Below are 14220 nucleotides of genomic sequence, written 5' to 3'. Positions count from 1 at the left end.
TCTGTTCCAATTTGGGTGGTACTACTGAAAGTTGATGCTCTTATCAGAAGCACATTCTACTCTATGGCAACACAAGTCTTTAAAGCAGTTTTTTTTTTTTAATCAGTCTGTCCCCAGTCTGTGTCATGTCCCCCTCCCCCAGTTTTAACATTTGTCTTCAAATCTGTCACTATTTGACATTTCCTAAAAGCTTTCTTTTATAGACAGCATATTTCATTCAATGTCATATAAGTTATAATTAATTTTGGTATAGTGAAGAATGTTACACCAGTACTTTTAATATTTCCCATTTGAACCCTTTTTCAACATACTTATCTTCAAGTATGTTGAATTACTTAACCCTTCTCTTGTTATTTTTTTTAAACATTTGTTCTTTCATTTGATATAACTAAAAAAGATTTTCAAGAGCTCTGAACTACTAAAATTCACACAAGAGTACTTCATCATGTCAATTAAATAAAACCATATTAACAAACTATGCATGTAAAAACTATATAGAATTAAAATCAAAAAAATACATTCTTAGTAAATAGCTAATACCAACAATATTTTAAAGCATTGCCTCTACTATGAATTTAAAACTGTCCTTCACTGAAAAAAAAAGTTAATTGCAAGAAATTTTCTGCTGTATAGGAGAGTAAAAGAAAGACATTATATGTAGCTGTACTGAACTAATTTTGCTTATTTTTAATAAATAAAAAGTAATTGTATTCTGGCAATGGAAACTGCAGACTACAAGTAGCACTCACTTTACTCACACAAGCAGCCTCTGTAATCCTAAAAAATTAAAAATTGTCTTGGCAAGGATAGATTAGGGGCTTACTGTTTTAAATCCAAACCAGTGCTATAATCTGTAAGCCTTAAAAACTTTGTCCATATATCAGTGTTAACGCAAATGGTACCCAACCCCAAAGTTACATTTTGTTTCTAGAATAGATGAAAAAGTTCCCTTAGTGTGTTATCAATCTTTATTTCTACAGTTAACAAGTTTGACATTTGAAACAGTACCACTGGAGTTTCTAAATCCATGTCCCACAGGCACTGTCCCTTCAGCTTCTGGAGTTACCACTGAAATCCTGGCAAACAGGAAGAGACAAGATGACTGATTCAGATTTTCTGCCTCTAAAAACTACAAGTTTAAAAATAAATGAAAAACTAAGCAAAAAGTTTCTGGTGCTACCAAATTAATAAATCCTCAGAATTGGTTTGTTTTGTACATATTACAGATGAATGATCTACTACCGTAATTTTCAAAGCTTAATGAAAAAAAAAAATCATAGAAGGGATGCTATAGCACCTATCCTCAGAAACACGTGCTAAGGAGCCACATAGGAAATAACAGATGAAACCGTATAATACATGCAGTAGAATATCTGAACTAGTATATCAAAAAAACAGCTCATATTGTCCACAGCCTTTAGCAAGTAAGTATTTCGTATTGCTTTCTGCTACCTTGAAGTTTGTTTTAGAAAAAGTCAGCAATAACTTCTCTACACAAAGGTAATTTTAGAATGATAGGAAAATTTCATGTAAGCTTTTGTATGGCAGGTGTAGCAAATTTCCAACTTTACTTAAGTATATCATCTAACTTATTTGTGTTTTTTTTTAAACCACCCTACCAAAATCCTGTTGGAGCACCTGGAGCATCCTGCATTGATCTACTTTTTCCAAGGTTATTGGTGTCCTTTTTTTCCACCTGTCTTTCAAGATGACTATTTGACTTGTACTATAATTCTATGAGCAGTTAGGTTACACTTTTTTTTTTATGGGACTTTATTATGAAAAAAAAAGAGATCCCTTCTTCTGTCAGCAAGTCTTTTGAGTGACTTGTATCTCTCTTCAGTTACACCTTACAAATACAGATACTGTTTTGTAGCATACTGTTTGCACGTAAAGCCAAAGTATGAAGCCATATTGAATTTGAATTAAAATTAATTAAAATATATATCAAAAATCTAAAGACAAATACAGTGAGTCAAGTCACCTAGAAAGAGACTGTTAGGCTTTTGTCCAGTTTTTCAGGCATCCGTTGTTCACTCATACACAATGTTCAAAAACAACTAACACATACTCAGAGCTTGGTCTTGCTATTCCATTGCTTAATTCCACTGCTGTACAAGAAGGGTCCTTCTATACAGCATTGTACTTGGAATACTGGCAGTTGGAAAAGAGCTGCAAATTTCATTCTACCTGCTTACATTTAGCAGCTTATAACTTCTTCCAGCTGCCATCTGTTCCTCGTGACAGTCATCAGCTCAGAGATACCTTTTCTGTTTTTAAACTATGCTTTCTCATCTTACAAGAATTTTTCCAAGTACTTGTACTGAGCTATGGAAATGCAGGGAAATACATTATATTTCACCCAAAGAATTAATTCATGATCTTAAAAAAAAAAAACATCAAGCTAAAAAATTTGTATTGCAAAATTTTTAAATGACTCTCTCATTTTACAGCTTAATTTGCTCCATCCAAAGCAAGTTCATATACATAATAAACGTGAAATCTAATTGTGGTGAGTCATGTGGTGCAAAGTATGTTGATTCACACCACATCAAGCTAAATTCTGCATTCTCTATGTTTACTAACATCCCACAACACAGCCAACTTAGTCCAGATCATTCACAGGCATTACTACATTATTGCTAAATGTAAGTAGAGGAGGAAGAAGGATCTGTCTTTTGGGAAATTAAACAATTATTAAAAGGCAGATTATACTATAAGAATCTCTGTAAGATCTCTACAATAAAGCTAGAACACAATCAAAGTATAATCCCAAGTTTATATTTCTAAGTATTTCTCCACATTATACTCACAAACAAGTACACGTATTGCAAAAGATCCCAAGGCTGTAGCACATGCTGGAAAGTACTGGAAACCGCCCAATCTTTTGACATTTAATAATTCAAATATTAATGTTAGAGTTTCTCTGAATCTGCAGACCCTGGAAAATCTTCAGTGAACTGCAGTGAATGTAATATTCACTTTTCTAAATTTTTTTTCTTGGGCTCTTTAGAAATAATAGTCAGATTTTTGCACAGGATTTTTGCACAGATTTGAAAACATTTAGAACAGCTCCTCATACTACATCCTAAGCATTCTTATTTTAATATATATAAAAGTACAATAATAACTACTTATACTTAATGGTTGAATGTGTTGGGCTTTATTTTATTTTTTAGCTATAACTCTGGGCAGAACTTTCACAGCTTAAAATATTTAGAAGATACCATAATGCACTTACATTTTCACACATTCTAAATGGAGTTATCCATCCTAGATTTCACTAGTAGCCTAAAAAAATAACTCCTAGGAGTTTTCTATCTAAATTGTCTCCAGTCAGATGGATTCATGATAGACTCTGTTTCCTATAGAGCTAATCTCCTTACTATGAGTTTTGCCACGTCCTCTTTATTTTTTATGTCAGATCAACTCTGTTCGTATTAGATGTAGAGATATACAGCAAGGGTAACATGGTATCTGAGGTCTCATTCCAAATACATCTGTGCCTTTCACTTTAGGTTCCTGATGCTGCCCTCTGTATTAGCTGAATCGCTTTTGGGCTTTCACAGGAGAGTTCTGCTGAAGTAAGGAGAAGGGCACAAAACAGTAGAGGTTTTGCTACCAAATCCTTCCAGAATGATCAGAAAACTGCATAAAGATAAGACAGCCTGAAGTGCTGTCTCTGGAGCTACTCCAGCACTCTCCATTAAGTAAATCCTTTTCTAGAATAATACTCAACTTTAATATTAAAGAGATCACTATATCTGTGGCCTTTCAGATATTCTTGCATCAACAACTAGACAACAGTAACAATTATCATAGAAATGAATATAAAGCATGTGTATACAAAAAAAAAAAACTATTATTATAAGTTATTGTAATGCTACCTTTTACCAGATACCACACATTTCTGTCAGTCCTGAATTTTGGTGAGAGGGAATAACTACTTATGGTCAGATTTGCAGATGTCCTTAAACATCTCAGCTGTACTGATTACAAAATAAATTACAGAGTGAGTTAGATTCCAACTTCCATTGCTGATCTCTGATGGGCCCATGATAATACACTATTTCTTTCAAGGCCATACATTTTCTCATTTATATTATGTTTACCAATACAAACTTATAAATATACTATAAATCCTTAGCAGGATGAGCAACTACACAGAAATAGTTGTGGTTTGTTGTTTCTTGTGTTTGTTTGTTTGTGGTTTTTTGTTTGTTTTTGTTTTTTTCCTGATGCTTTTTGTCTCACAATTCCTCCTAGCAAGGTAAGATCTGGTTTTCACATGAAAAAAAAGTGGCAAATATTAGTGTTATAACGTAAAATTTATACTTTCAACACGATAATTCAGATGCAAAAGGAAAAGGCCAGATGTTTCCAAATTTTATTCCAGGTGTCAAATACGTTGTTTTGAGAAAGAAACTTAGAAATTTATACTAAGTCTTAAAAAGTTAAATGTAAAAATAGTTTCCAAAGGTCATGCTTACATTCTCTTGATTGTTCCATAGCAAATATGTTCAGTTTACAGTTTGAGTTCTTTTATGAGCCAGCACTGCCATGATTGTGAAAGATGAGATGGATTCTGATTGCTCATGCATAATCAAGTTATCTCAGCTATTTAGATTTATCATGCATGTTGGGTTGCAAATATGTCTTTGAAATTTTGCTTTCAATCGTGTGTTGTTGCAGTTGTAGTACAGACAAACCACTGTGCTTACATGCTTTGAAGGACTCTTCATAATTTTCTTGCATACTATTCAAGGAAGTCTTAATCTGCTGAGCTGAAGATGGTAGTTGACCTTTAGAAAAAAACAGTAAGTATAAAATAGTATCTCAAGTATAGTTAATAAAGAGAACATACAGAACTTGTCCACTTGTCCTTACAAAAAAAACAAACAAACAAAAAAGGCCCATTTAACTTTAGTGCTGAATGAAAAAATGATTTTTTCAATCACTGCCTGAAGATAGGCACTGAAACTAATTGCTACTTCAGGATTGCCCCCGAAGGCATATGTTCTCTGTTTTTATGGCACAACCAACAAAACCATTTACTAATGGAGGGGGGGGATGGGGGAAAATAAGTATTTAAATTTCATTTGATTTCTTGTTGGAATTTTTGAGCCATCGCAAAAGTATATTTTTAAATGGTGGATTTTAAAAGGGTGAGCATATTAAAACAAATTTACACCCCAAAACAACTCACATTTTCACTATCCCTTGAGAAAAACAGTCTGAAAATCTGATGTGAGTTACTGTATCCTTTCTGTTCAACTAGTTTGTATTTCTGCCCAATTCTAAATAATTCATAATTCAGCCAAATTTAAAAAGACAAGGAAAAAAAACATAAGGTCTATTTCCACATTAGCTTGCAAATGGGACAAAGCGCTCAAGCATCATATTTTAAGAATAGCAGTCATTCAAGTTTTATATTGCAAAGAATCATCTCACTTGCATTTGCACCGCCTCTTTCAGCTGTTCTTATCTTTCATCAGCAGCCATCCTCCTGTTCCATTTGATATTGAAGGAGCGCCATCAAATTGTTTTGGAGAACTAAAAGAAAAATAATTAAAAAAGAAAAGAGAGGCTCAACCACCACACATACACACAAATCTCCGTATATTTTCCTCAGAGCATGTTTTCTTTGTGTCGAATTTCTTAGTTGGAGTCTTTTCTTCTTTTTTTTTTTTTCCTCCTCTCCCTCTCTCCATATTTTCAGTGCTTTTTTTTCGTCATTGATACTATTACCGACCATCAACAACCATCATGGAATATTTTCGTGCCTACCATCCCAATTTTCTCATAGTGTTGTCCTATTTAACGTTATGTATGTGGATAGCACGAAAGGGAAAGCAGCCATTCCATGAAACGCAAAGCCACCCAGGGGCAATATTATCAGTACGTAAGAGTCAAACAAGAAGAAGAGCAGAAAAGTGTGAAGTCAGAGTCAGTATCAGGCTGCTCAGACAAGTGCAATAAAAATAGCTTAGAAAAGATGGGCTAAATGCCAGAGATGTAGTCCCAAGGCTATACAGCAGAAGAATTCTGAAAAGATAAATACGAAGAGAAACAATTCTGCAGCTTCCAGGAGACCACGAATAGGATATCTGTACAAGCAAGGAATTAATTGAATGCACATTGCATTAAATCCTCCTTTCAAAACAGAGGCAATCACCTGCAGTTCAATCCATTTTTAATCTACCCAGAAGAAAATGCACTTAAAAAGTACAATGATAGTTAGAATATCACATAACGTCTAAAAACAAAAAAAACAGTTCCATGCAGAGTGATTTAAACAGAATCTTTGTTGGCCACTCAAAGCACTGAAAGAGCCTATAGGAGAGCCATTGAAAAGCAAGGATGAAAACAGATACAGAAATGAACGTAGTTTTCTACTGTTGTCTTCCTTTTACTATATATCTATTTATTTGCATATTACCAATAATATTTAGAGATTCAGTAGCCATTTTCATCAGACTGTGCATGGCACAATTAGTAATTTACTTGAGCTAGCTACAAGAGCAGATTAGAGATTAGTAGCGGTTGAAGTTCTTTCCTGTTGAAAAACTCTTATATCACAGGGTCAGTAAACACATAAAGAAGCCAAAGAGTCTCCTAAGGCCTGAGAGAACTAAAATAATTTTAGGGAAAACAGGGTTTTAATAGGAACACGATTTTTTGTTTGTTTGTTTAAGGTAGTCTTGTAATACAAATCAAATCAACAGCATTGCTTTTACATCTGATGTAATACTTGGAAACACCTAACTAGTCTGGAGAACCTACACATATAAACAACACTGAATGGAAGAGGAGGTTTCATATTCCACATCTAAGAGCAAAGCAGAGATGTTGTTTTGTTGTTATGTTTTTGCTTTTTTGCTTGTTTGTTTTGTTTTATATCTCCTCCAAATATTTTAGATTTTTCTTCCAGGAAGTATTTTTCACCATGCAAGGGTAGATTGCATGAAATTTTAATTTTAAGAAATGTATTCTAATAGCAATAAGCCATGCCAAGGCGTGCATTACTAGACTTACTGGCAAGCCTTTCCAGTGATTGATAGCACTTGGTCTTTAGCTTGATTCGTTGCAATGAACTCAGGACATGCACTAATAGCCTACAAACATACATCTTTGTGGGGCTTATTACTACTACATGTTATTCAAACCAGCACAATGTTGGTTACTAATTATTCCTCTAGATTTAGAGAGTACTGAAAAACAAAGATTTTGTGTGGAGTTAAAAGACCACAGTGTGTTTCGGGTCTTGGAAAAAACATCATTTTCAGTTCAAAGAGACAATACTTTCAAAGTTCCAATCAGCACTTAATTTTGTGAATACAAGCAACTTCAGATACCATGCTGGGATTCTATTCTAAAAGCTGATGATAAATACACAACTGGTGGAAGTTAGTCCTACAGCGAATCTAAAACAGGATCGTATGAAAGATTTTTTAATAAAAAAGCACAATAAAGAAACAATTCTATGTCACTTATCACAAGAAATACATTGAGGTTTCAGTGCCTGAAGAACATGGATCGACTCTACTATATTTACTAGCTACATTTACTTTCTCAGTCTACAAAGCACAGTAATTCTAACAAAAAGCTGCCTGAAATTATAAGAGCCTTTAATTACTGGCCTGTAGAAACTCATTTATCAACATCTACAAATTCCTGGACGATGTATGTTTTACCTGCATCGTCTTCGTATTTTCGAAAACGTTCTTCACTACTGCAATGGATTGATGTGTTACCTTGCGTGTGTATGCACAGTATGCAACACTAATTGTGTTCATGACATGGAACATTTTCTTTGGCTGATGGACTGAAAACAAGAACCCTGACTTACATGATTACTCAGTTAAAAAATAATTTTGATGTTTAGCTCATTATGGAGCATGTTTAAGAGCTGCAGCGCATCCATTCTGAAACTTCAGTGTTCCTATAGAATCCTATGTGATTTGTTTATGATGTGGTGATGATTGACTGTCAGTTACTAATAAATGGTAAATAAAAAAGTAACCTGTGATATTAAAGTACTACATTAGCTACATTGTGATTAAATTACAGTAACACCACCAGCTATAAACCTTTATAGAATCTCCTCAGCCATGCAGTAATTCTCCTAACTATACTATTATGTAGAGCACAAATATTTCTTTGTAAGTCCAAAGCAATACATCAGGGAAGCATTTACTGCTAAAGCTAGATTGAGAGTAAATGCATCTTGGGTTGCTATGAATAAAGCTCTAGCTTCTCATTACTTTATGACAAGACACAGAAATTCACTTTACTTTTCATTTAAGCTTTTCTGCTCCAGTTTATAGATGTATGCCTTCACGCTTTTATTCCCTTCTCGCTTCAGCCGTACGTAATAAATGATTATAAATTTTCACATTTGACCACCTCTCTGCTAGTCTCATGCTTAATGCACAAAGTTGGGAAGCTGCAGGTAAAAATTTCACAAACACTTTTATTTATGATGTTGTCCTTGGTAACGGAAATTTCAATGTACTGAAATGAAAAGTATGATTAAAGGGATACGACGTCCTGACAAGGATAGTAGAGGGCAGCCTTCTATTTCCCACTGAAAATATATAATACTTTTCTGACATCAATTTCATAGAGAATAGACATGGGCTAGTCATGAAAAAAGACACAAACACGTTTTTAACTTCAGTGTTGTTGTGCTGTCTGAAATTAAACTTATTCCAGAAATATCTTGCCCAAGTAACATAGCTTTTAATTTTGAGTCAGACAGAGCTAATTTTGTATAAACAAAAGACATGACACTGTGCAATTAAAAAACTGTCATAATGTTTTTTCTACAAAATTTTTAAAAATACAAAACACCTCTCCTCCTCTTAAGAGAGATACTCTCTTCTCATTTCCTCTTGTCACTTTCCCTATCACTTTACTACTACAATAAGATTTATTGCTTGGAGATTTTGTCAGTTCCTGGTTCTAAATTCATTTTAGCTAACTAGTATTGTCCTACAGAGCCAAAGAGTTGTGAAGCATTTTAGAAGTAGTGCTCTAATAACAACTGGTTTATTTTAGCTTCTCTTTATTAAACTGGAAAAAATATATATATCTATACGGCATTAGCAGTTTTGATCCTGTTCATGCACAGAGGTGAAGGGAAATGAAATTACATTAGGTTTATGTTACTAAAATTCATAGTTTTTCTTTATATAAAAATAAGTTAATCTAAAATCTCAAAAATTAATTCCATCTTCCTGAGCAATTTTTAAAATAAATTACTTTAGCTTAACATCTACTCTTAGAGGTAGCATATTAATTCAGTGGCACATATTTTGGCATGTGATATCACCAATTAAAATAACTTTTTAACTTTAAAACAAATATAAATAGCCACTAAACACCTGCTAGCACTTACCATACAAATATTTTATCCACTTTCCAATACAAATATCAAACATAGCTTTGAAATCTCATGTTTATGAAAATAACAATTGAACACCTACATTCCAGAGAACTAAAAATCAAACGGTGTTTAAATATATTAAAAAAGGATTCAAGGAAAAAAAAAACCACACTTCTACATTTAGGCTTTTTAGAGAAAAAAAAAAACAACACTATGTAGATGAACTGGATAGTTCAGGAGTTCTCTACACGAAACATTGAACTTTTCACCCCTAAATGACTGTTTCCAACCCTGCTTGGATTGGTACAGACTAAAACTTGCTTCTATACATTGGATGTTCAACAATATATACAAAGCTCTTAGTTTATATTCACTGACAGATGGGTCTGTGTACACTTCACACCAAACATTTTCTGTAACTAGCATTAACTGGCATAGTTAGCAGAGAAATAGCAATGACCAAAATATTATTCTAATCCTGTGGATTTCATATGTTACTGCCCTTGCAGAGTAGCTCTAGCAAGTTATACCTTTTGTTTAAGGGTACAAAAGATTTGAAGAAAAAAAAAATCCAGAATGTGATATCGGTACTAAAAAGTTATGCTTATTAAATTCTTAAGGCATTGTTATGCAGACAATAGTTGAGGATTTAGTATTTGCTATTTTTTTTCCTCCTTCCCCTCTTTAAAAGTGGGTAAACAGCATTCTATTACAGATACCCAATCATTATATTGTTAAGCAAAATATCTCATAGATGTACACACATTTTTCAGTCTGGACTCCTAACAGCATCATACCTTTTTCACTAACAGGAGCTGCAAATATTTTGTGACAGATCCCATTTGTTTGCTAGCTATCACAGAACCCCGAAAAATACATTATGTCCTCTGTCAGTTACTAAAAAAAAAAACAAAATCACAAAGTATAACGAAAACAAAATTACCAGCAATTATCATTTGAATTTCTATCTTAATCTATTTCAGATTGAATGTTACTCTGAGGTTTTACACCTTGATATTTTTTTCTATCTTACCACACAATTACAAGCTACTGTGCTCATTTAAATGATTCCTTGTATAATCGTTGCCATTATAATACCAGCAATCTACATTACTGAGTATTCTGCATAGTATCCTTACTGAAGCACACTTGATTCTAAATGCATTTTAATATTTGCAGTTTGAAACCTGACAAAAACCCCTTAGAGTAGACATATGGTATCAATTATGCGAAATAAAGCATACAGGTTAGAAGTACCACAGCAGAGATCACACTTTCTTTTTAACTCGCTAATGTCTCTGACCCCTCTGTACAAAAGCACTTTAATCAACATTTATATGTAATTTTTTTTTTTTAGCCTTACCATTTAGCAGGCTGTAAAAAATGTTTAGCAATCAATTATACACATCAAGTTGATATGCTGCAGGACTGAGGGTCATTTAAGCTTACAACTACATCTGAAAGAGTTTGGGAAAGCCACGTGGGGAGCAAACTAGCTTTCCCCTTTTTAAATCTGCAAGAAAAAGGACAGCTTAATTAAACCCAATAGAGAACGTCTCCTCAACGTTTCTGAAGCTCGCAGTAAAAGCACTGACAACCGTTCTTTTGGGGCTCAAGAGCATTTGGGCTGTGAGTACACACAGCGCCAATAAGAAATGTCACCGTCAAGTGATCATACTAGATAAATTTTATTCTGATTGCCAGGCCTAATCCAGTGCTGGAACAATAACCTAAATCTGGACCTGGCTACTGTTGTCTGGTATGAGATATGGGTCAGTAAACCTAAGTGCTCTATTTGTAATCATAAAAAGAGAGATAATGCATAGGATGCTAAACTATTGCTTTGCCTCCCCTTCATCTTATGGGGAAATTGATAGTGCATATTCTCCAGAATGATAGGGAGAGCATGTGGCTGATTAGGAATTAGGGATTTGCTCTGACTATGGATCTTTGTAAGAAACTTCTTTCCCCTCTCACCAGTGTTTTCAGGAGAATATGAGTAATAAGACTGTTCGACTAAAGTAATGCTTTTAGGGGAGGTTTCTCAGTGAACTCCACCTATTCTTTTCAGGTTCCTATGTAGCCCAGCTTTTTAGCTTTTAAAGAGTCTCCAGGCTGTCACATTATTTGCAGAGGCTCTTTGCTAGCCTCCTGCTAAGCTAGTGTGAAAAACTGCAGCAGCTTTGTGGCTTTCTCCCGCTGTCACTGACAGGGAGCAGTGATGCTTATTTTAGAAGTGTTTTTGGCTAATATTAATCCTATAGCACCTATTCCAATGGTGCTCTCTGTTCAGAACTTCTCAATAACTCATGGTGCCCAAAAGAAAAAAGGGGGGTGGCATTTCACTTTGACATCCTCATTTTCAGGTAAGTGCTTACTCATAGAACAAGTCAACAGTTATACAGGAGATACAGTTTAGAGGTTTGTTCTTCTTTACTATAGTCTTCAAAATTAGGACAACCAGCACTCTGTCTAGAACTGCGTAGGATGTCAGGTATATTGTGTATACATAGAACACACTGCATACTTTCAGTGCATCCTGCACATTCGCAGTGCCTCAGTGCATGTGCTGTAGAGTTAACAAACGTCTAAACACCTGAGATTCCACCTAGCTGACAATTCAGGATTGAAAAGATCCAGGGAAATCCAGACAGACGGTAGCCCTGTTTTTGAAATCTTTCCCAAAGGAAGCTCTGTAGTTGTACAAGTTAAATAGTAAAATGTGGTTTAGTTTGGAAGAAAGACCTCAAAAATATTGTTTCTTGACCTCATTTTTGATGGTCCTTAACCTGCATTGGGCATTTGTCTGAATTATTACAGATGCATTGATCTGACTTCAAGCTGAAGTTACTAAGGTTTTATAAGACTGCAATAAAGCTTTCTTTGCATTAGCCAGCCAAGCACATAAACATTTTAATGAACTGTTTTTACATGGTTCGTTGAGTAGCTCCTGGTCTCCTATGATACAAATCATTTCTCTGTCACACTCAGCCCTCTCATAGGCCTTTCTTCTCAGTGTACGAGATGCAAATTCAATAGCACTTCTATGGAAATCCAGCAAATACTACATGCCAGTCAGTATAGCTCCCAATATTAATTGTTTAAGCTGTTGCGTCATATAAAGAAATTCTCCAGCAATCACCAACAATGAAATAGAACATGTACAAAAGCAAGCTTCACTGTTATCGTGGGCAAACTGATAGGGACCACTACAAAATAAGCCTCTTGGAGCTACCGCATTGCACCGCAAGCGTTTCAGACAATGAACTACAGTGTTGCCATGGAGTACTGGGGGAGCTAAATTGTCATTAATCATAGACTAGACCATCTCCCAAACAGGTATTTATTTTATATTGACCTAAAGGCTGAAATAAATTATTGAAATCAACATCAATGCAGAACAGATCTCTTTGGAATAATTAAGTAGCATTAATGATGAGCATTTTGGTGTACTCCAGTCAACCTTTAAAAAGCAACATGAAAAGCATAAAATATTTATTGTTATGTTTTCAAATTGACTTTACGACGTATTATGTATTTTCAAGATTAAAGATTAGTTCTAACACATGATTTAATAATGAATGCAAATTATGAATGAATATTTAACAAACCATATCACGTTTTATGTCTTAACATATCCTTTGCCATTACTGTGACTGAATGAGAAATGGCTCCGTGATGTATTGTCCTGCTGCCTGGAGCTCTGATGTTTTCACCTTGATATGGCCTTTAAAATAAATTAATTTGTTAACGTTTAAGAACTCTGTGTAAGGGTTGACATAAGACATTTGTAAGCCTGTTTATGATTGAATGAGCCACACGCTAATCAGATAATATTTATTTTAAAAAGAATTTATTTGGCCAATTGTTCCAAGAAAAAGATTTGGAAATGTTTATTTCCAAATTGAGTTTAGGACTAAGTGGTACTAATGGTACCATAAAGATATTATATAGTGTTAATATAACCTGAGTATTAAAAACATAATGAATTTGCTATTTATGAACCATTAAGTTGTACCTCAACCCTAGAATAAACTTGATATCATTACAGACCTATTAATAACTTTGCTGTCTCTTTTACTTCTCCTTATCCTTATTCCCATCACAGTTTTCCTCTACATAGTCACAGAGACATATTTTGAAGATATTTGTAAGGTGAGTTAAATTGTTTTTAAAATAAAATGTTGATTTTTTTATTCTGGGCAATATACTCCAATATTCTGTTTGCTTAATTGGAGGTTTCACTACACTATCCAACAAGTTTTAGTGAATGAAATTATAAATCTCATATCTGCCAGTGTTCAGCTGACCTGATCACATAGATCATTGTCCTAATCTAATTGGCTAGGAATCAGACCTACTGTAAGTTATAACAAGAATTTGGCTAGGAACATCATCTAATTACATAAAATTCTAAATATTTAAAGAAGAATTTTAAAAAGAGATAAAATTCTAATAAGAATTTTCCTCTACTTGCCCTTTCAACTCAGTGTTTCTACATCACTTATGATCCAAAGTACCTAAAGTATCAGATATTTAAGGGAAAAAAGAAGAAATATTAACATTAAGAACGGTAAGAGGAGAACAGGCCAGGAAGGATCAGATTCAACAGGACACTGCAATTAAAGGACAGTAAGAAACAATGATGTGATTATCCTTAGGTGAGGAACAAAGTCAAAATAAAAATGCATTTCCTAACTGACAAGGCAATTCTTACAATAGCAATTCTTACTCTCCTCTGCTAGGATCTGTCTTTTCTGTATGGATTACACTAATACAGAGCTTTGGATATTCATTTGCTTTCACATTATGTATATTCTCATATTTTCCCC

The 14220-nt window shown here is 34.1% G+C and overlaps 1 long non-coding RNA gene across 1 annotated transcript; it reads right to left on the bottom strand.

The window, feature by feature from the left end:
• Positions 1-961: 961 nt before the first annotated feature.
• LOC121074286 lies at positions 962-10853 on the bottom strand. The gene is made up of 4 exons (XR_005822243.1): positions 10752-10853; positions 5452-5553; positions 4722-4802; positions 962-1076 (listed from the first exon to the last, which is right to left on the bottom strand). It is a non-coding gene; the product is annotated as an uncharacterized LOC121074286 (long non-coding RNA).
• Between the last annotated feature and the right edge of the window lie 3367 nt (positions 10854-14220).

Source organism: Cygnus olor, chromosome 8, assembly GCF_009769625.2.
Source record: "Cygnus olor isolate bCygOlo1 chromosome 8, bCygOlo1.pri.v2, whole genome shotgun sequence".
NCBI lineage: Eukaryota > Metazoa > Chordata > Aves > Anseriformes > Anatidae > Cygnus > Cygnus olor.
Note: the sequence above shows the minus strand (reverse complement) of the source record. Positions and strands in the feature narration are given on the sequence as shown.